The 24,079-nt window shown below is 37.4% G+C and overlaps 1 protein-coding gene across 1 annotated transcript in view; it reads left to right on the forward strand.

Annotated features, from left to right (window-relative positions):
• Positions 1 to 455: 455 nt before the first annotated feature.
• LOC134745164 (ataxin-1-like) overlaps positions 456 to 24,079 on the forward strand; it is a 42,314-nt gene continuing 18,690 nt past the window's right edge. The window contains exon 1 of the mRNA XM_063679149.1: positions 456 to 977. The gene's annotated coding sequence lies outside the window, so the exon portion shown is untranslated. The remainder of the gene's footprint in view (positions 978 to 24,079) is intronic.

Genomic DNA, 24,079 nt, shown 5'->3' on the forward strand with positions numbered 1-24,079 from the left:
CACCTTTAAAATTTGACGTGGAGTCTCAGATATGAAATTAAAGTGGTTAATCCTTTTTTTACTTGATGGCAGCTTGGTAAAGGTACGATTGTAACTATCAATCAAGGGAAGAGGCATCTAGATTTATAATTAAAATAATATTCTGTCTTATAGAGCCATGTCAATGTCGATAGAAAGGTCTGATAAGAAATACATAGTACAAATCCCGTTTTTTAATTAGATACTTACTTGAAGTAATAAAAATTGATTCATAAACATAATCTTAAATATCCTAACTGCGTGTAATACCAGGCTTCCAAACGCTTTTTAGGAAGCTCTATCGTTGCACAATTTCAATCGCATGTTTTACGGACTTAAAAGGCTTAACGCGACAGGCGTGGCGGAGCAGCCAAGATTCAGTGGCAATGCTCACATAGAAACTCATTTCGCCCCGAGAAGTGTCCGGTTTCAGTCTGGCACCACGAGCGCTCGTCCGTATTGCATTAGTATTTATTTATGTATCGTGCAGGTTCTGGTTCTGGCGGCGCCGCGGGTCGCGGGTGGCGGGGGGAACACTTACTACGTGATTAATCCGCGCCCCCGCCCGGCCCGCGTCCCTTGCCGCGGCCAGGCGTACTCGCGCCGGGTTTCCTCGTCCCCGCGTCTCATGGCCACTCACTACGCACGGGGCTCCGCCGTAGTGCCGCCTGCCGATGCCGACGCCAGTCGCGTCGCGACCTGCGCCGACAACGGACGCTCCGCGTAAATATTTCAACTGTATGATATCATTCATGCTAATCTCCGCTCGTTGATTTTCCTGCCCAGTGACCGCAGTGAAACCCGCGTCGCCGCGAGTGCCGAATGTTAGTAGACGTCACCGGTGTATTTTTCCGTCGGGAACTAAACCTGTTTGGAGTGACCGGCGACTAGTGAACGTTGCTGTGACCCGTGGCCTGCGATGCTGCGCCCGTGACCGTCTTGCGACAGTGCCACGAAACGTAAGGATCTGTTCGTTCATTCGGCCGGCTCGCGTGCACGAGCCACCTTCCTATTTGCAAGGCGCATACGAGTGGATTTTATTTTCGTCTGGGGAGTGCCTGTGTGCGTGTGGTGTGAATGTATGGGAGCATGGGTATGTGCGAGGCACGTGTGTGGGTTTGCGTCCGTCGAGACGGCTACTCCCCGCGGCTAGCCTGCTTTATTTAGGTTGTTTCTGAGCGCCTCATCCATGTCCGTGTCGGCTACCTGTCTTGTCAACCCGTTTTCTGTTTTTCCAAAACTTTGTTTTCGTTTTGGCCTACTCTTTTTGTTTAACGTTCATTTGGACTAGACAATAACTATCTTTCATCACTTTTATATCTTCTCTACAAATTTAACTTGCAATACAAAAGAGCAGTATAAAGAACGTTATTAGTTGATTACGTATTCCGTTTCCAGACGTACGTACCCAAAGCAAATAAAGGATTCGAAGATCTCTTCAAGTTGTCAAAATATCATCTGAACTCAATCCAGAGATTGTGAGCTTAATCAGATTACCTCGAGTCTATATGTGCTCTATCTATGTAAATGTATTTATATATCCCACCGTCTTACCGTTATCTTTTATCAAAACATCAATATTTGACTGCATGATAATGACGAGTTCCTACTTGCAAATTTCGCGATATCGTAAACATGAGCCCTCTCAAAGGTGTTTTAAAGTTAAATCAGGACGTTTCATATCCATATCACGGAGATAGAATACGTAAGTAATCGAATTATGAAGTGGAATAACTTGAGTTTGGTCACATTTAGTTAAGTATATAGGGAGTAGGGATCACTGTTTCCAGCATTTTTTTTGATAAACCTGATCTTACAATGGTCGGAAACTGGGAGGTAGCTGCTCTTATGAGCAGGCAAGCCGAAGATAAATCCTACGAAATTAACCCTTTTTAATTAAGAAGGATGGTTAATCCAGACAAGATACCTATTGTCTCCGCAAGTAAATGACTCAAAACTCAGCGCTCCGCCACCCTTATTTAAATATGTAAACATTACACTTATAGTTACATACTTTTACGACAGTTGAATATGCATAATACCTAACGCGAATTTCCTTCCTTATCGGCTTGCGAGAATATGTAGTTAAGCTGTTAAAGTGGTAACTCATTTTATCTCTTCTCCAGATGCTGTTAAAATGTTTGTAATGCTTGTCTATGAAAACCTGTTCTTTTGAACTTGTGGACCTGAACTATAGACCTAGACTTTTAGACTTTGGTTTGTGGTTTCCAATAAAAGTTGCAATCAATCAAATTGTGCTAAACAAAGAACAAAAGCAAGTGATATAGGATGCAAAAAACAAATGATATGGGGTGGAACAACTTTTCAAAAAAAAGGAAAAAAGAAAGACAATGAGTTTTGACTTTGCATTCTGAGATATTCTGTAGAAAAGTTCTACACGTGAATGACGTTACTTCAAACTAAAAACCAATCATCAACACATATACACATAGCATTCTAGAGGAACAAGTGACATGATGCAGGTCAAAGGTTCTCACAAACATTAACAATAATTGCAATACCAAAGAGAGATCAGAGCCATCAACGTTGTCAACATCGTAGTAGTGTTAATTGTAATTAATAGTATGCACTTTAAAATAGAACAAGAAGGAAAAGTACTCGAGGAGAGGCCGGCGTCGAGAAGTTCTGCTGTTTCTTTCGCTGTCCGAGTATGAGCCTCGAGAAAACCAGCATAATTTTGGTCTCTGACTACATATAGCTCTTCCGCTATTTTAAGGTCACACTTGTATTGGATCACTTGAGACAGAAGCTCGAAAAGCGATTAAATAGCAGTCCAGTTAGCCAGATAAACTCCGACCCAGCGCGGACGCGGCGGACGACACTTTACAATCATAATTCATAACTACTTACTTCATTTCATAACACGAATCTATTTGTATGCTGAGCTAATTTCATAAAATCATAACAAACAACTGACACAATCAAGAACAAAAGGCCCAAATGAATTCTAGACAAGTACAACTGCAAAGGAACGACGATGATTTTTAGATCCAGCCAGGTGCTTCATTCTGTGACTTTGTGACTGTTGCATGATTCCGATTCTAAAATGGGTCATGACCATCAGCCAAATATTCTGCTTGTGACGTACCTTTGTGACAGTTCTTTGATGAATTTAAAACAAGTGCACACATTACAGATTAACACAGGACTTCGGAAAATTATGCAAAGTATGATTTAGAGTCAACTTTAACACATTATAAATAATAATAATAAATGGCACTCGTATCTTTTGCTCATATGCCAGACAGAGACAACCCACAAGGCGGGTTGTTGCTATTGATATTCATAGATAACAACAGGCTACCCCAAAGAGGCACCTTGCGGCCCATCGCCACGACTAGCAGGGCTGATCCCAGCATAGAAGTTTTAATACTTAATTAATTATATTATTGAGACATGCATCAATATCAACTTGCATTTGATTTCTAAAATCAAATCACCATTGCCCATGACCAACCATGACCATGGATTACTGGAATATCAGTATCTGATAATCGTATAATTTTTACGTTATTTAGGCTTACATTAAAATTACTTTGTAAATGTGTCATGTAGCGGCGAGACTAAGAACTAACAAAATAAAAATAACAAGATGTCTGACTATGAAACTCGGCAGAGCCCTGGTGCCCGCCTAGTGGGCGCTCGGCGTGCACTATTGTGTTGATCGTTATGTGGCCTGCTTAGCCAACCCACCTAGCAGGCGCCTATAGATAATGCTTGATTTTTGGAGTAGGTACGGTACAGTTATTTTTTTTGTCTAGCAGTGAGCAACATAAAATCAATAATAAGTATGATAATAACGAAATATGTGAATGCTTCGCAGTTGTTTACTGTATTAATTTCTACAGACATTAATCCATGCTAATATTATTAATGCGAAAGTGTGTCTGTCTGTCCGTCTATTACCTTTTCACGCTTAAACCGCTGAACCGATTTAGTTGAAATTTGGTATAGAAATAGTTTGAGTCCCGGGGAACGACATAGGGTAGTTTTTATCCCAGAAATCATCCTTTATGGGGGTAAAAAGCGGGGTAGAAGTTTGTATGGGGAATCGATAAAAAGCAGATTGGATAAAAAATAGGCTAACTAAATCCTATCCTAAATCACAGCTAAGGTCTCGAGAAACAATAAGCAACATTTCTAAAAGCCTGTGACCTGTGGGCTTCCTTGGTAACGACAAGTTAGGCTTGTTTCTATTGCTAATTAACATAATATGTGACGTTTTCAACCAAAAGGTACTACATTGTCGCTTGTCGATAAGGTTGATTTCAAATTGAAACTAAATGAAAATTGCGCCTTATTGACAATCGGCAATAAGTACCCTTTTGGTCGAGAATGGCACATATGCTTTATAGTTTATAAAGTATCCACGCTAGGTCATTAAATTTGCGCTCGTGTAAGCCTCGAGCCGAGAGTTATTTTTAAAAGAGATAAAGTTAGCCCAGGTCGCCCTGGTTGGACTCAAGAGTTAAAGTTATATTTTTTACTTTATTCAAATCTAAATACAATTATCGCTATTAATAAACAATAACATAAACAAAAGAGAAGCAAATGAGGAGAGTTAAGTGTAACGATTATACTGATCATCTACGACACAATCAGATGAATAAAAAGTTAACCAAATTAAAAGCGCGACAGTACTTAACTTCTTGATTTAATAAGTTTACTTTGATTGTAACTTGTAACTGCATAAATTGATGATAGTGATACTGATGCCGATAATGTGGATTCTGAAGCCACAGTAATCAAATAAATGCCTCGTGCAGCCATGTGTGCGCCCGTGCTGGCCTTTGACATAGCTAATTGTTACGTAGCAAGACTAGCAAGTCCAATGATTAACGAAGTGGAGGGCGTACATACGAGTATAAACAAGACCCTGTTAGATAATCACAAACATAAATCTGATGGGATTCATAACAAACAAGCGAGGGAAAGAGACGGCGACATAAATCCAAAATGCCCTATTAGGAAGAACAACTAGGTATAGTGCGACATAAAATAGTAGCAATTAAATAAAATGGAACTAAAAAATATCCATACTAAACTGTTGCCATGCTTAAGCATTTCCGTCAAAAATGTGATAGTTACGTATAAAGTGCGCCCTCAATAATTATCTACAATTTCCTGTCGGACTATACGCAGGTGGTTGTCAGTGCCACAGATGATTTATGTTATTATTTTCACGAGCGCTCGAATTATAAAATAATTCGGTTAAATAGATTCGTGTTTCTCTTTCACAAACTGTGGGATAATATAATAAATTATAGTAAGTACTACACCCAATTTATTTTACTTCAAATTTTTATCTTATTTTTGCCCCCTTTTATAATTTTATTGACTTTCCACTAGTCTGTACTGTGCTATATTTGTCTACCGTTCATCATCAATTCTCATCTACTCAAAGGTAAACTGGAAGAAATCCCTTAAAGGAATAAGTTCGCCTTTGTACTGCCTATCCTGTGCCATTTTTGTGTTCTGTGTTTTGTACAATAAAGAGTATGTATACATACATACATTATTATGAAACAAGCTAAATTGGAAGCCAAGTAGGTACTTCTCCTAAAGTAGTAAGATTCCTAATCAAGTAAACAAACTAGGTACATGACATGCATTATTGACTTAAGATAAGCACTTACTACTAAGCTAATTATTTAGTACCTTCGTATTGATATAACGAGACAAGTGTGTGCCGTCGGAACATTTTATTGGAGTGATAAGTTCGTGGCCTGTTCCATTCCTGGTCTCGTTGCAAAGTAAACGATGCTAAATTAAATAAACGTCCAGTTGTCAGATAACCAGCGGCGGTTGCAAAGAAAACAAAGAGATATATACTCGGTGTTACACACGGATAGCGTTAATGATGTACAGTGACTACAATGAGCATGTGTGAGGTTGTGTTGGTGAGCGTGCGGTTATCAAGGAGTCGCTACCGCCTACTACAGCTATCGGCTGTGATAACGCTCGCATACCTGAACATTTTGCTTCTAAATACAGGCTCAAGTACAATAGCGAAGGCAATTAAGACACATGAATGAATTGTTTGCAGGGCTAATCAATTGTTTGCCATATATTAGTAATTACGTTGCGGAAAAATAGTAGGTAGCACTTGTTGTGTAGTTGATAAATGATAACGGGTGTTGTGGTTAATTTATTTATTTATCTAATCTTTATTGCACAAAAGAAAAACTTATCGACCTTATCGTACAAAAGGCGGACTTAATGCCAAAAGTATTCTCTACCATTCAACCTTAAGGTAAAGTCGAGATTGTGGGCGCTACTGCTACTATTACTAACAAAATATAAAACGCAAAGCTAAATTAAAATTGAACGTACGTATGCAAGAACATCAAAATATTTACAATACATACATATACAATATAATATATAAATTATAAAACTAAAACTAGGAATCCTTCATTATATCCAAATTAAATAAAAGTTATAGTTTATATTAGTTAAATTCCATAACCGTATTCTCTGTAACCTTTATTTTGTAGTGTGCAATAAGTATTATTAAGACGACATTAAATTGCAGACATCAGAAACGCTATTCAATAAGCAGTTAAAGGACTTTTTAATTAATAAGTGCTGTTGTAGGCTTAAAGATTTTTTCGAAGATGAAATGTAATTCTTTTGTAGTTTAGTGTATTTATTGAACATGTCTCATTTTAAATTTTTTAATTTAAGCTTGAAATTGACATTATATAGGTATCGATATTTTTGACATAAACATATATAATATTATTATTGTATATTTAATTTTATAATTTCTGGTAAAATAAAATCAGTTATTGACTTTAGAAATAACTATGAAATTATTAAAAGTTAAATAGGACACTGCGTTGGAAAGTAAGCTGCTGGTGGCTGAGAGGAAGATTCTCCGCAAAAATCCTCGGTCCAACGCAGAGACCCGATGGCAGTTGGAGAATCCGCAAAAACGCCGAAATTGAACAATTAGTTGCTGAACCAAACATCATTGGTGTGACAAAGGCGCAAAGGCTTCGGTGGCTCGGCCATCTGGAGCGAATGGGAGACGATCGGGCGGTGAAAAGAGCGTTTGAGGGAAAACCGACAGCACGCCGCCCGGTCGGGCGATCTAGGTACCGATGGGCGGATGTGGTGGACGCTGATCTGCGCGAGCTCCAGGTCCAAGACTGGCGAGAAACTGCACAGGACCGGGATCAGTGGCGAACTGTCGTGTTGGAGGCCAAGACACACTTTGGGTCGCTGCGCCAGAGGAGTAAGTAAGTAAGTAGTAAATAAGACACTGTTAAATATATTGTACATATATAAATTAATCTTTAGATTTAAGATAATTGCCTTGCCCTACCAGGGCCCATGTGAAACAAACTATTATATATGTAACACCTGTGTACCATGGATACAATAAATAAATATGAATATTATTATTATTATATCAGCAAAGAAAGCACGTACAGATTTCTTAAAAGCGAACTTATTGCCAGAAGAGCGATGCTGACGGTCGCGAGAAACGCCGTAGTATTGAAAGAGGGACTTGAGATATACAGGAGAGTGTGGATCGTTTAACACAGAGTATAGAGCGCAAAGCATGCTAACACTGCGTCGTTGACGGATGGGAAGCCAGCCAAGCTGAGAGCGGTATGCAGAGATATGTTCGTAATTTGCGCAGGCAAAAAATTAAACGAATGCAGTTATCGAGATGGCGATCCAACTTATTGATAAGTTCTTCAGATAGGTCCGGATAACACACATCACCATAATCAATTATAGGTAGAATTAGAGTGTTTATAAGGGCAAATAGTGCTTTAGTTTGTTTAGTGAATGAAGAGAGCCCATAACTTTTCGGCTAATCTAAGCAACCGGTGCTCTCCAATTCATTGTACTGTCCAGTAAAATGCCTTGGTCTTTAACACTGTGACTAAAACGTATTGGTGTACCGTTGAAGTTTAATGTGTTAGTTCGAGAGTTTTGTAATCCATATTGAGTCATTAAGAATAAGTAATGTTAATGATTTGTTTGAGGATGCTTTTAAAGGTCAGGAATATAATAATTGATCAACATGTAATTCACAATATTTGAAACGGTAATCATAAAAAATGCGAAGAAGGAAAACGCAGAGAAAATGTAGTTAAGATAAAATCGAAGAAATGGTAGACTTTGAGTCTTAAAGAACGTACATAGAAAGTACTAATGAATACTGCAACAACAAGAATCTCAAAAATTATAAAGATGAAGACAGAAGATAAGTCAAATTACAAGCAGTACAATACTAGAATTCACACGCTTCCAACGGTTTCCTATTACTGCGTGTCAACATCGAGAGCGTGTCGCATTGCGTTTGCAGACGATCATAGAGTTTTCAAAACACTTCAACTACGAATTACTGTTTTACCACACTCCGTGGATTTAAAACCATAACTAAACTGCGTGCGATTATTTTATGAAACAATTTACCTGTTTGGGTTGCGTCGAACTAATATTTAATGAATGTCAATTTATCAGGAGAATATGAGAATATAAAAGCAAAGAATGGAATTGCACTTACATCTTATTTTGATGTAGGCAAAGGCATTCAATTCAACTTTTATCAGACCAGAGATTCTTTTAAGAATAGACTAATATTTAGTCCTAGTCAACTAAAACAAAACTTAGGACATGCAATCCCGGTTATACGAGTTGGACGAATATGAGAACAAGTTGATTGTAGATAGATTACATAACGATCAATGGTATTAAAATGGGGTTTAAGTTACGGACTTTAATGCATAATGCTTGTATAATTTTAATGACCATTAAATATTTTTGAGGATTCTAGTTCAATGTTCAATTGCTGTGATTTTCACTCGTTGATTCATTCAAAACGAAAGGCTAGGTATATATAGGTAATAGTAACCACCTCTGTAACGGGACTGGCTGGCACCAGTAATTAAATGGGATGGTAGTTATTGGGATGGTTCAGACAAATCCTGTAAAATAAGTATTTATCATCAGTTTTAAAACACTGGCAACATTGTGCCATAAACAACAGCCATAGAGAATTTTTCATTGATTCTTGTTACCTAGTTTTAAATTTAATGGCGCTATACATCCCATGACTGGAACACATAGTTTTAATTAGTTCATCATATTGAAACCAATTGCAGTAATCTAATAATAATCAAAATTATCTATAATTAAATATATTCAACCGGGTCACTCACGTTTATGAAGTCGATGATTGCTCGACATGTTTCGCTCCATATCGAGGAGCATTTTCAATGAGCGCTCGCATTGGTGGCCCGACGCAGACACCGGGCCGGGCCGGGAAATTTTTAGTATAATATTATGAACCAGCCGCACATGTCTTTTCCACTACTACCTTCTCTTCCGTTTCCCGCTTGCTTCGTTTTCATTCTTTAAAGTAACTATATCTACATTCATGTTATTTTAGAGAGCGTCATGTCATATAAATAAGGTAAAACTTCTTTCATCACATAAACAATAACTATGTAAACGAGTTTTTACAGCATAGACACCATTTTGTTTTTATTAATTTGATTGATTGATTACAAACCAGTAGTTATCTCAGTTTTCTTCTTGGAATATCTTCACCTAAGTGCACTTAGACCCCTTTTGTTAAAGGTCAATGATATGACTATGACATTAAAGCTTATCTTCAGCGAACAAAAGACCTTTCTTCATACCTACCTTTGTTGGCGATCTAGGTAGTATTAACATTAATTATTTACCAAGCAACACACAATGTTACTTTATAAACAATGAACTGTATAAAGGGTGTTGTTTTTCAACATTGCCCTTTGTTTCAGTTGTGACTGACGGTTGCACTTTACCTTCGCTTTCTTATTGTACTCGTAATCGTATTATAAACAAGTTAAGATTTTTTACAATTTGGCTATAACAACTGTAGGTATTATTAAATAAAAAAATGGTTATAAAAACTTTTTGATGAAATAGCACACATGCACCGCTGTTATATTTATAACGTAGATAAATAAAACTATACTAAATAAGCCGGTCTAAACAAAAATGCCGCCCGCACAGGATACATTTAGATGTATCTTTTGGAGCCAACAATAAACGTACGGAAACAGCATATACTGTGGTGCCGTAAACGCCCAACGGCTACTCTATTTAAAGCAACATACAAAAATAATAACGTATAAATCTTCACGTGTGTAACATAAACAATGTTACGTTAGGTTATCTGAGGCGAGTGCGCAATGGCTGTGCTTTGAGGAGAAATTTCTCTTAGAAAACAAAAATAACAATACATGTTATTAGACCTTTATCAAATTCACAATTAACAACAATGCCTATAAGTTTCCCGTAGGACCTAAACCTAATGGAAAGTTAGTTTAAATTCTCGTGAAAATTTGGAAATACACGACCACTCCTGAATTTTGAATATGATTCTTAGCTTTACAAAGTTTGGGCATATTGGCAATCTTTTGATTTAAACAGCCCAAAACTTGATCTAGTGCAAAAACAAATGAATTTTCTTTCCGAACCGAATAGAGTTAGACCAAGATAAGTCTGCAACGATTTTGATAGCACACGCAGTGTTCCCGTGTTCAGTAACTTTTTTTAGCCTAAACATCGGCCGATTTCAATTTAAAATAGAATTTTGTTAGTTTACCTAATACTTATTGCATCCGTGGTAGATGTGTAGGTCTATCTACTGAGCACAAGCTGGACAGTAATTCGATTCGTTGTTTGTCATATCACGGAAAATCTTTTGATATATAGCCATCTGAAATTAGATATACCTAAGTATGTACTATATGCGATTCGACTTGTAAATAACGAAATTTTCCAGTTAATTGATGATAGTTATTTCCGTTTTCAAAAACTGACCATATACAATTGTCCCATTCTGTGATAAAGTAGAATGGAGCCTCGTTTTTTCCTACGAGCTGTGCAAGCGACATTTCGCTCACTCGACCCACTACTTTTGTTCTCCATTCATCATTTACACTGCGGATGGATTCTGACTGTGACTTATGAACCCACTAAATTATCGATTGGCCCTTTACCGTTGGTGATTTCTCTAAATCTTACATTCGCTCGACATACATAGATGCTAAATGTTATAGTTACTAAAACCGGCCATCTGCCAGTCGGACTCGCCCACCTAGGGTTCCGTACAAATTTAACTAATATTTATTTATGTTTTTTACAAATTTACAGTTTTCAGATTTTTCCCTATATTTGTAGTGTAAGACGATATTACTTGCCAAATTTCATAGTTCTAGGTCAACGGGAAGTACCCTATCAATTCTGATTACCACGAGTGAGTGTCGAAATTTACGTTTTGTGCGGCATAAACCGCCGTAACTTTTTTTTAGTTAGAAGGTTGATTTTTTCACACCTTCTAAGGACTGTAGATCTGAGTACATATGTATATGGTTTTAATTTCAACTTGATACCTCCACGCGTTCCCGAGATAAAGACAAAGACAGACGGACGGACAACAAAGTGAGGATCAGGATAAGTTTTTTCCTTTTAAGGTACGGAACCCTAATAAGGAAGGAAAAGGCAGAATGGTAAGATGCAGCTTATTACCTGTCTATATATGTAGAGTCATATGTCACTTATACACTTGCTGCTACTAAAGAGAGTACTGTTCGGAAAGGGAAGAGAAGCGGAGTGTATTGGGCCCGCTATCAATATCAATCCTGATTGGTAAATTATGTGCAGAAGCCTGAAGCGATTGTAAAGGAAAATGGAAATTCCGCTAATGAAAAGGTTATATGGTGATCGACTAACTGATGCAATTGTGCAATCGGAGGTTGTTTGTTCGGGTCAAACTTCAATCTCTGTAAGAAAGGCAAAAGGCAACGTGGAGATCACTGCAAAATAGAACAACTTATGGTCACGAAACTCACGAATTCACAATCCTAAGATAGAGAGATTTAAATAGATTAAGGTATGTTACATTCATAGATCGTATTACAAGCCCAAAATCTTTTAAAAGTCGCACGCTTTACCTTATTTAACACACGAAAAGAAGTAAGTTCAAAAGCCTGAATTAAAAAGATTGTACACTAATTAAATGAAGAACGGATTAAGTAATGTGTTACATTCATAGCTCTAATCAATGTGCTGGTGGGTGCAGCGTTGCGTCACTGCTTTCGCGCTGTACTATGGACTTGCGAAACGCTTATGCAAGTAGAATGCGATAGGCAAATAGCATAACGCTTTCTTGGCGAATGTTACATCGTTGATATTGTGCGTTTTAATTAAAAAGTGTGAACAGGTTGCAAGCAAACATAAAATAATCAGATGCCGTTTTTCATGCCAATTTTATCAACCGAAAGCAAAACGATTTTTCAAAAAGTAAGTAAATAAAAAATATGGTAGCTATCGTAGTTTAAGTCCTTATCCGATTTTGGTCACTGATCTTTTGTTAGTCCCCGAATATTTCTACAAGTATAAATTCAAACAGAGATTTTTATTCTTATAGATTAAAAAAAGTCAAAACTCAAAATATCGCCCAGGGCCTTGAAAGTTAAACGCCGGGTATTTATTACAAGCTTTTATTTAACTTGCAATGTACCTATGTAATTACAAGCTTTTTATTAACTTGCAATGTAACTATGTAAGTAAATATGTATGTAGTTATGTAACTATGTTTGTACGGGTCAAATTTTGCAAGTTAAATTTAACCCACTTTCCGGTTTCCGATGAAGCTTAAAATTTGCACACATTTATGTAAGTCGGGTTACAATGCAATATTATGGTACAATCAAGCTGATCTGATGATGGAGACAGGAGGAGGCCATAGGAACTCTGTGATAAAACAACGCAACCTAATTGTGTTTGGGGTTTTTAGAATAGTCACAATGAGTATTAGCATATTAAGTTGCCTGTGGAAAGAAAAGTACAGTCAGCGACAAAAGCTTGTACCAAAAATGAAATTTTTGCCAAAAACTTATTTAAACTGTATGTATACGTAAAAATATAAACCATCCGACATTTATCAACGGAAAAGTAAGAGGCAACAACAGATTACATCACTCGTGACAAATTTGAGAAATTAATGAACACGCTTCAGTTGTGTGCTATTTGTATTCTAGAGAAAAACAACGCGATTTTACGGGTAGGTAGACATAACTGATGTTTGAAATATATTATACAAAAGTTTTGTCAGTGACTTAAAAAAAGTACACCTAAGCCTGCATGGACATTAAATCAGAGTAGATCTATAAAGCGCATTGAAATAAGAAATAACTAACTATACCTAACTTCGCAAACGGAATTATAAATAAAGTAGCAAATAATAATATTTCAACTCTCAACACTTACTCTTCTGTAATACTCGCTAAGGTAGGTAAGTGAACATTCTAGCAAAGAGGATATAATATTATAGAGCGGTACTGTCATAGTAAATTTTGTAACCACAGTAAATTCACTGCCATCTAGCGACACACTTTAAAACTAAAAATGAAGATTTATAAAAATACGATAATATTTTTTTTTATTTGCATTAATTATTTTTATTATCTTGACCCATGTTCTTTCACTGATATGCGTTAAAATTGTTAAATAACAAACGAAACCGTCAACGCCCTCTATACGAGAGTAGGCCAAAGGTAGTAGTGACATCTGATCGAGAATCAAATTTTCGTTATTTTCGAGGCACGTTTTTTCCTTAGACTGTATCCATCTATTACGGAGTTATATCTATCTTTGATTCCAGTAAAGTTTTGCTCGTGTTTGGCAAGCATTTTGTGAAATTACCTATACAGTAGGTACAAAATATTAAATATGATATAAGGTAGTATCTCAATAGCAATTATCAACTTGGCTGCATTATAAGCGCACGTAATAAGTTTTTATCGTGTTGAAACAATTACAAAACATAATTTTCGTCTATTGCATGATTAATTGACGCAATTTCGTTTAATAATTCATAATTTTTATAATGGTTGAATGATAAAATTACTGAGTAATCAGAGAGCATTGGGTACTCTACCGGTAAAACGAATGAATTATTCAATGATAAAATAATAATATGTAGCTTCTGTTTACTTTAATGTAGATACCTATAAATAAATAATAAATAAATAATGCGGTATAACTAAACTTTGTGTTTCCTTGTTAAAAATAAACGAGGGAAGAGTTGTAAATAATATACTCAGTTGTACTTCCCTTCGTTACATGAGAGTCTACAATCGGTACAAAAACATGCAATTCTTATTTTTGTTAAGCAAAATAAGAACGTTAATATAAAGATCAGTTATACAACACACGGTATTATCCCTTCCAGGCAAAGACTGAATGCTGTTAATAGCTGAAGAGTTGATCCATACCGGGCGAAGCATCGTCAAGTGAGGATAAACGCTAAGTTCATCGCACGTTGCGTTGCTGAGATTAGATTCCAACGACAGGTGAACTTCCGGTAGTTCAATTTAAAAAAAAACTTGTTTCGGGAGTATGGAAGTCGAAGCTTACGACAAAAAACCACCTAAGTTTAGTTGTTTAATTTTTTTTGACGTTTTGCTATTTTGACCAATAACATTGTACCTATTTACAACAATCTAAAAACACGACAAATACGTTTACAGCTGATAACGTAAACTAGGTATAGAATACAGAATACAACCTGTCAGTTGAAATTAGTATCTGAGCACCCTCTGTAGTGAGCAATTGGCAGTTTTGAACCCAAATGAACGACCTAATTCACGTAATGCACCGGTTGGCGGGTAGGTAGGTTCATATCACGGCTGAACCCCAGCAGTGCGATGAACCTGCAACGGAAGCGATCAGTGAGCTAGAGTAAGCTTGACTGATCAGCTTAGTTGCAATAGTAAAGTGTACTGACGCGGTATTCGAGTAGTTCAAAACTGATAGCCTATAATATGGATATCACGAGTGATTCCCATTTGTTCCATAGAACACTGACGTCTTGGTAGAAAACAGCATTTTTATCCCCATTTTGTTCTTTAGAACTACATACCAACTTATTACCCTAGTTTACTTGCCAGTGACGCACTAGAACAAAATAAAACTGTTCTACCTACCTCACTTTGTTCCACCCATGGAAAAAAATAGTAATTACGTTTCCTAGATGTCCCATAGGGAATTACGTATTTTGGACATTCCTTTGCAAACGACGTTGTAGAGCGTTTTCCAAAGAAAAATACTGAAACATGATTCTTACAAATCTGGACTTTCTTGGGCTCAGAAACGTCAACATTCTCCATTCGACTATAAAAAAAAACGCCTAAGTGCGAGTTCGTTTAACTCGCGCACGCGCACCGAGGGTTACGGTTTACTAATGTATTGCCAAAAATCGTTTCCCAAAGTATTACTTCCCAAACTATTTTACGCAAATTATCATTTGGCAAATCTTCATAATCCAACCTAACCTAACCCAACCTTGTACGTGATTTTCATTTCCCAACTATGGGGTTGCGAAATGAAATGGTTGCGAAATAAAAACTTGCTAAAATTTCATTTGGGAAATGAAACTGTTGCCATAAGTTTGTTGGGAAGTGAAATTTGGCGAAAAATATTTTGGCTAAACGGCGGTATCCCGAGGGTTACGTACAAACTTTCAATTATCTCATGTCTTTATCTATCGTTGGAGATGATCCACGCTGATTATGAGGCTATAAGCTTGCTTAACCCAATGCCCTCTAAATCGAGCGCAAAGTAGACAGGACCACCGCAAAAATATATCACGCAAGCCCACAAAAGCGCTGGTCAGATGACATCGTTAAAAAAACAGGACAGATCTTAGAGAACAATGAAATGGACTCGAGCAGGCTTTAACCCAATAGGGATCAGTGAAATGAATAAATAATAAAATAAACTAAAATTGTATTTACCAAAAAACACTACATCGTAATTGTAAGTTTCGCTGTAATAAATAAAGCTGTAATAATAATATGTTTTCAATAAATTACCTATAGCAAAACAAATCTTGATTCAGCCAGTTTCGGTAGGTACCATTGATAGGGTTTTGAATTTGGCTAATTCGTTTCGAATCAGGCCTTAAATGCAGCTCCCCAGGTTTCATACTAAATATGCCAATATTTACTATAAATTTAACTAATAAATGATCAATCACATCACAAGCGAGTCTAACATGCCAAACGACATATGTCACTTACATACTCGTAATAGCCTTTAATGTCTTCAATAATAATTAGATCTGCGCGGTTTGCTATTGAAACTTTGACCTTCGAAAGATTGATTTACATCACTTGCCTAACAAGAAAAGATCAATTGTCTCACAAGAGCGAGTTTATGTTAACCTGTTTAAGAAAAGTAATGGTATTTCCGAGTCTAATAAGTGTATTCCATTAATTGATAGCATTAAAGTCCAAGTATATTGCGTTCGTGGGACAATCGAGTAGGTATAAGAAATGACCACAACCGTTTATGCTGGGTTTATTTTAGTAAGTAGGTATCTCAGTAACACGACTAAATTCCCTTATAAGTAATTGATCATTTTGAAAATTATACGACGATCTTAATACAGAGTAAGGCACTAAGGCGTTTACTACCTAGACAGTACGCAATTACCGAGTGGTGTAACTCCTATAAATAGAATCCGATAAGATGTTTGTGGGTCCTCATTACGAAATTCTAACCAAAGACAATATATAGTATAGAGGGTTATTGTCATAGTAAATTTTGTAGTCACAGTAAATTTACTGCCATCTATCGACACAAGATTAAAACTAAAAAAGAATATCTATAAAAATATCAAACAAAGTAAATGTATAAATGTTTTTAATTTTTTTTAGAACGGCATCTATTCGAAAATAACTTTTTCTTGATTTCCGGCGCACGTTTTTTCCTTAGACTACTTATACGGAATTATCTTTATATATCGTTGTTCTAACTATACATAGGGATACAGGAGTTCGTCCTCTAGGTATAAATACCGACTTGAACTAAAACATATTCTTGATAACTTTTGACATTAATGATAAACCCGTGTACAGTCGAATTTTGTATTTGAACATAATAACAAGTTTACTTAGTTTTCAAAGCGGAAAGCAACTGAATTTACCTAAACAAGAACAACAGTTTTCACCTGTTCAAGAAACAATACCTAAGTGGAAACGTAGAAATATCGCAACTAGCTGTATTATTTGGATTCGTATTTAATTACTTACACGGCGTGGTCATTTAAGTTTTGATACCACTTTTGATAGCTAGTTCGTTAAGTGTTGTTGGTTATGCAAGGACTTAACAGGTAACTATATCGTTCAATAAGTGAAATGTAGAAACTTCAAAACTTTTCGTATTGTATGAATTTTTACTCAGTTACACCGGCATCAATTAATTCGATAACAATTTTAATAGCACAGTTCGTTAAGTGTGGCGTGGTGTGGGTTAGGCAAGGTTAGCATAGCGTTCACGGTTAGTTAGCACGGGTGATGTGGTGGCTGGGCGAGCGCAAGGCCGGCCGCGGCGCGCACGTGTATCGTGACGCTGACGTCACACGCGCACGCACTGCGCGTTCAAGTTCAATGTTGTCTTTTAATTTATTGTACCAAGAACTAGCTTTTTGTGGGTAGTGTTGCGATTTGCTGCGATATCAGAAGTTGGGATCTGCGGATGGAAATAAAACCTGCAAAATATTGGATGCGTGAAAAAGAAAGCATGCCTAACTATTGTCATGCAAATTAACTCTACCTACTAGACATTAGCGGAAGAGATAAGTTATACCTATGTATCTCTATACTTCGCCGTATAGTCAATTCGCTGCAATGTTGTTCCTAACGTAAAACTCCTTCGCCCACGCAAACGGGTGGCATGATATGAAATCACATTAAAGGCGAGGTTGCTGCAGTGTCGGCACACAGATAGGTACGAGTATTAAGAATTTCCATATCTAGAAGCTTGTTCCACATTAGTCTGCAAGACAAATAAGATAAAAAGAGTATCCATCGTGGATTCTTTTAACGAAAATTGGCAACAGGCGCATCGTCCGGTCCGGATTTGTGTCGGGTTCCGAGAAGAATTTGTATTGATTAGAGGCACTCGCAACTCACTGGTAAACATTATTTGAAACGCTAGCTAGCGCTGCTAGAAGCCGATACTACGGAGAAGAGAACATCATGGTCTGTCATGGGTTCTCTTCTGGGCGAAAATCAGCAACGTTCGACGACGTCCGGTCCGGACTTACGTCTTGTTCCGTGAAGCATTCGTTTTGAAAACAGGCGCTCGCGACCCATTGACAAAGGTTCTTTGAAGAACGCGTGCGCGACCGTCAACACGATGACCGCAGCATGCGCGGCCATTGTGACGTCAACCAGTCACATCCGCGTTGCCCGCTCTCACTTCCAAATATTTATTATTTACGCTTTCCTTTTAATATACATTGTTGCCACTTGTTACTGAGCCTGGCACAGTTCCTTACTAAATTGTATAATACAAATATTGACACTTAAGGTACCTTGGTAACAAACATTGTTGGCTTTCGTACACAAGTCTAGTCTGGAATATCGATTCATGCCAGCGAGGTTATAAATACGGCGGCCTAGAGATAAATAGTATTTGCCTAATTTAAAGTCGAAACCGTTTACGTGACCACCGATATGCCGGATTGCTTTATCTCATTCGTAATATTTAATTTAAACATTATACCTACGTGAAAATATGTCACATGCAGTTCCCACTTGGTACGGGTCACTCGATACTGTGACAGCAGCTGTTTGCCGTCCGCTATCTTATCGGCCGAACATGATACGAATAATTTATATATAGGTAGGCGGTATGCAACTACATTTGTTTTTTTTTTTGCATTAGAAAAAAGGTAAACAATCTTGACGTGTCTTTTTATTGAAAAATATTGATAAACGCTTTAAAAAAAATAGTTTAATGTAAAAGATCGTATATGATTTATAATTGTAACATATTTGCTGTGACTTATTTTTCAAAAGTGATTTTTAATAAAAAGACGTCAAGATCGCTTACCTTCTTTCTAACGCAGCGTACTACGCAGGTGAATAACACGCGAACGCGAAGCGAATCGATGCGGCGCGGGGTGAATAAATCCTTTGATGGCGATCTCGTTACGAACGCGAACGCCATGGGCCCGCCGCGCCGCGCCGCTTCGCTTCACGTTCGCGAGTTGTTCGCTTACGTAAGACGCCGTGTAATGCTAAAATAATAACGAACTATAGTAATGTATCTAAATAGCGGCCTGCGACGGCTGCGACATGCGTATCGGAAAGTGCAATGTTTGATATAAACTTCACAAGTTGCTTAGCGACGTTGTATGCCCAGCAATATTTAATCTTGAACGGAAAGGTAACATTGGAAATAGAGTTGTGCCGTTCCCGGTAACATTCCCCATTTTGTATGTGGAATGTTGCCGAGCGAGAAATTTCCCCGTACAAAATGGGGAATGTTACCGGGAACGGCACAACTCTAATTGGAAATAGTTACTTACATATTTCGAGCATAATATTATAGTTGAAGATAGCGCTGATGTTTAAGCAAGTTGTAATTAAAATTATCACATAGAGATATCGAATATACTCGTAAAAAACAAAGATGACCGGTTATTAATTTTAACCGAACTGTTAACACAAGATAATGGAATGTTTTGAACGCGAAGTTTCGTTACTGATAGTGGAAATGGAAAAAACAACCTGCACGTGTTGAAGCGACATTTCAGAAAAAGGGTCACTTCTGTGGACAAAACCTCAAAGTTAACGACCCAGTCTCATATACTAAAAAAATGTAACCCTCCTATAAGGAAAGACGCGAAGTATGACCCATAACCGTATCTTCACTGTAGTTATTTGAATTATTGTAATCTAAGTCGAACTGTAAACAATATATTTAAATATAAAAAAATATTGTGTTTGGTGTCAATAAGACAAGAACATTTAAAGTCTTTTAGAGAAGAAGTGCTGACAAAAAACATGAAAAAATATTTATTTACCAAAAACTTATTACAATCAAAGTTGATGAACATTGGTAACCGCACTAGACAGGCCTGTATCGCGGCGACCAATAACATATTATGTCATAACCAAGTATGCTTCAGCCGGTTGACAGATTTAAACGTTTATTAAATGTTATTTTGTCTACAACTAAGTACTTTCACAGGTGATGTATTTCTGTTGCCGCTATAACAACAAATACTAAAAAGTAAGGAACCCTCGGTGCGCGAGTCCGACTCGCACTTGGCCGGTTTTTTTCTTTAATATTTACATTTCTAGTGACAATGTTGTATAAAAAACTAGAAATATAAGGGTCAAATCGTTTTGCAAAGGCAATACGAAACAGCGGAACCAGCTGGTATCACAACAGAAGATCCCAGAGACCAAGCGGAGTAGTGGAGAATGTGTAGGGCAGCTCTGAAGCTGCGGTTGTAATCGAGATAATATCGGAGAGATAGAAAGAAAGGTTGCTGGAGAAAACATCCACCTCTTCATAATGTTACTTTCAATATGATCATTCTTGCTTGGTCCTGGTGCAAATAAGCAGCATAGACCATTATCGACGCTTGGCGCAACGTATTGGCGGTTAGTTAGCATACAATCGGTGGTAATACCTCAAAGGTTTAGTCACGGCACTATCGCGTTTAGTATTCTAGGGACGGCGAGTTGCCTACGCGTGTCGATGCCTAGAATGGAATCCGAACGAGGAGCCGTAACTGTTCACACGAGGTCAGCTCTGATACGTTTGGATGTATAAGGTGGAGAACAATGAATGACCGAGTCATACACTGCTGAAGGTTTGTTGAAGGTTCTAGAAAACTCTCAGTCATATGGATTCAGTCTTTGTACTGCATGTAGGAATATTCTGCTTCTGTGCTGTTGAGATGAAGTCAGCCGTGATACGTTTTAGTATTGATTCAATGAGTATTAGAGGCAAAATTCTATAGAGTTCATTTAGGAAGCTTAGATTTCATACTTCATGTAAGTAGGTATATTTGGGTTAGGTACTCCGAGTAGGATGGAATCTACCTATAATGGTATATGTTACAATTTATTTCGTGAGTCAAGTCTAGGTAAATCTATCATAATATTCATGACTTAGCCATTCTAATCTTATACATAAGTAATAGATATGGATGTTTGTTTTCTTCAGGCTATCTAGACATACAGACAACGCGCGACGTGCGCATGCACCAGAAAGTGAATAAAATAAAAACATTCGCATGTGCCGCATGTTTGGCAAGCCATGGGCGACGCTTGGCAGGTCGTATAGCTGACCGCTATTCAAGCCGATTGATTGATCTCTCACTATTATTGGCAGCAACCCACATACGCACAAAGGTTCCAAAGAATTTTTCTAGAAGTTTTCCCTTGCAAAGGAAAGTAAAGTCAATTGTCTCACGAACAGGCAGGCGTTCGTGATAACCTCGTATCTGTTAATGGCCACAGGCACGCAGTCTCCTTTTACACAAAAACAGCCTTTTGTAACCTAATTATAAATTATCCATGTAAGCTCAATGGGTAAAAGTTATTTGATTATAAATCTGGGGTAAACATAGTATCACGTTTTAACGATAGCGGCAATCGTTCGAGCCGGGGGCTGCGTACATGTCCTCAACCGCTCTTTTTATTGACGTCAGACAATAATTGCCCAGGTTTTTATTCCTTGGACTTTGACTCGACAGCTAGGCAAGTATTGTCGCTTGCTTTTTACTTTGCAAGCTTTTTAAAATACTGCAGTAAAAGATCTACACTAAGCAAGATTGCGTGGTCCTTAAATAACGTTTAAACTGGTGTTCTAACCACAGAACGAATGGTAGTTCTAAAACTAGCGTAGTTATGCTGCCATTCATTAAAGTGAGTGCTGGAGCAGCAGCCTGTGAAGCGAGTGTTTCACGGTTCAATCGTTTCATTTGAAACATTATTAGAAGGTTCAATGGGAATTTAATTTTGATGGCGCAACTGCCCGCCCGGTAGGTTCACGCTTCGCTACTCCCATCTTCCTAAGTGAGTTTACTGTGAATAATTTTAGCCTGTTTCACTTTACCCACACATAGTAGCTAAAACCGGTAGGTATAGTAGAAATCATGCACGGCTATTTTAGCAACGAAAAAAGGTAACAGAAGAATTTTACTTGCAAAAAACCTTCCACGTGTAATGAGAATAATATATCAATTTTCATAGCAGATGTCAAAACAAAGCCACGGTCGGCTCTCGGCAGGTTTTTCACGGTAAAGCTGCTCGTGGATAATATTTTCTATTTAATTTTAACTTTGGTAGAGCGCCTGGCGCTTACGGGTTCTATGAATAAGTAGTTATGGATATGGATAGCTTTAATCTGTAGCAAGATTATAAAAAAAGCATGAATAGGAATGCGAAGCTTTAAAAAAACCGTTTCAGCCTAGTTTCTTGTGTTAAATTCTGTGTAGAGTAACATAGCTCAAATAATAATCTTTTAGCACAGGCCACGTGGGCGCCGGCGGCAACGGTCAGAAGGCGCCTTCCAATTAAAAAAATACGAATTTGATTTGAAATTGAACTCATTGTATCTCGCTCACTCATATATTCCAGCGAGCGAGATGCACCGGAGTTCATATCAAGATTTGATTTTAAAGTTGGAATGCGCCTCCTGCCTCGCATCCGCATCGCATTTTAACAGCTACAAAATACCGAAATAACTTGTTTCATGCATCTTGGGCCCGAGTAGCGAAATCACAACCAAGATCAACAACTTTTTTTATTTTATTCGACCTTTTTCTATTTATACTTCGCTCCATCGATCGTTTGAATATGATTACTTTCAGGTTGTTTATTTCTTTAAAAGTTGACTGCTACTGTTTCACATTAAATTGAAATGGAATGAATATAATTATATTCCAACAGCAGCTATAGGTATTTATGTCATTTGACATTTGCGTTATTAAATATAGAAGAAAGAATATTATTGTATTGTAATAAACTACAAACAAATCATAAAGGAAATTACACTGATTCAAAGTTCCGGGTATGTTTTTGTTATTGTTTTGGACTTTACCCCAACACAACTCCATTCTAAAATAGTCGACCAACATTATTATTTACCTGTTTAAAAGCAAAGAGAATCTCCCACAAGGAAATGAAGGCAATCAACTTACCGAGATACTCTTGACTTAAGTTCATAAAAGATTTGATTAAAAACGTTGCTTTAATTTTTTGCAGCAAATGGAACTCAAAGAGAAAGATTCCACGTGCAAATATTACTCATTCCACTGACTAGATAATATTATAAACGCCAGACGAACAAAATTGTTGCAACGTAGCACTATTTGTTGCAACGTAGCGATATAAAGTCCAAGTAGCAACTAGATTGAAACCAAATTAGCTAATTGCCAGTCACCGGTCAATGAACTTCCTAATTGAATGCAATTTGAATGTATTTTAACGCTTACAGTTCTTTGCATTTCAATTGAACTGTGAAACTGCCTCAATCAGGTTTTATTGATGTTAAAACGCACATTTCGTTATTGAGATAATTTTATAACGTGGAAAGCTTAAGGACAGAGCATATTAACTTTACACATGGGTGAGAATGAGAATTTAAATAGGTATGTTAAGATATAATATACATACTCGTACATACTTTAAGACGACTAGTAGTGATCCTTGAAGACTTTGACCAAACACATTGAGTCGGCCGACTGCCCACGCAAAAATGATAGAATACTTCTGGTCCAAATGGATATTTTACAATAATAAACAATCCGCAAATGCAAGAGAAATTAATTTAAATTGGAAATACTTTCCTGAAATAACCACAGATATGTGGGTTACCCATTAAATGTGTTGTGTTTATAAACAGCAGCGAATTTAATGGTGAAAAACAACTGTACAGGTCCAGACCGCGCGAGGCTTTTGGCGGTCGGAGCCCGGGAAGCGGGTTACTGGCTACATGCCCATCCTTCGCCTAATACTGGTACTTTCTTGGATCCGGCCTCCCTTAGACTGGCGACTGGTTTGCGACTCGGGGTTTCGGTGTGTACGCCACACATATGCTCTTGTGGCACGGACGTGGACCGACTGGGACACCATGGATTATCTTGTCAAAAAAGTGCCGGCCGTTTTTCAAGACATGCGTCGCTTAATGACATAATCCGTCGGTCTCT

The sequence above is a fragment of the Cydia strobilella genome, chromosome 11, assembly GCF_947568885.1.
Source record: "Cydia strobilella chromosome 11, ilCydStro3.1, whole genome shotgun sequence".
NCBI lineage: Eukaryota > Metazoa > Arthropoda > Insecta > Lepidoptera > Tortricidae > Cydia > Cydia strobilella.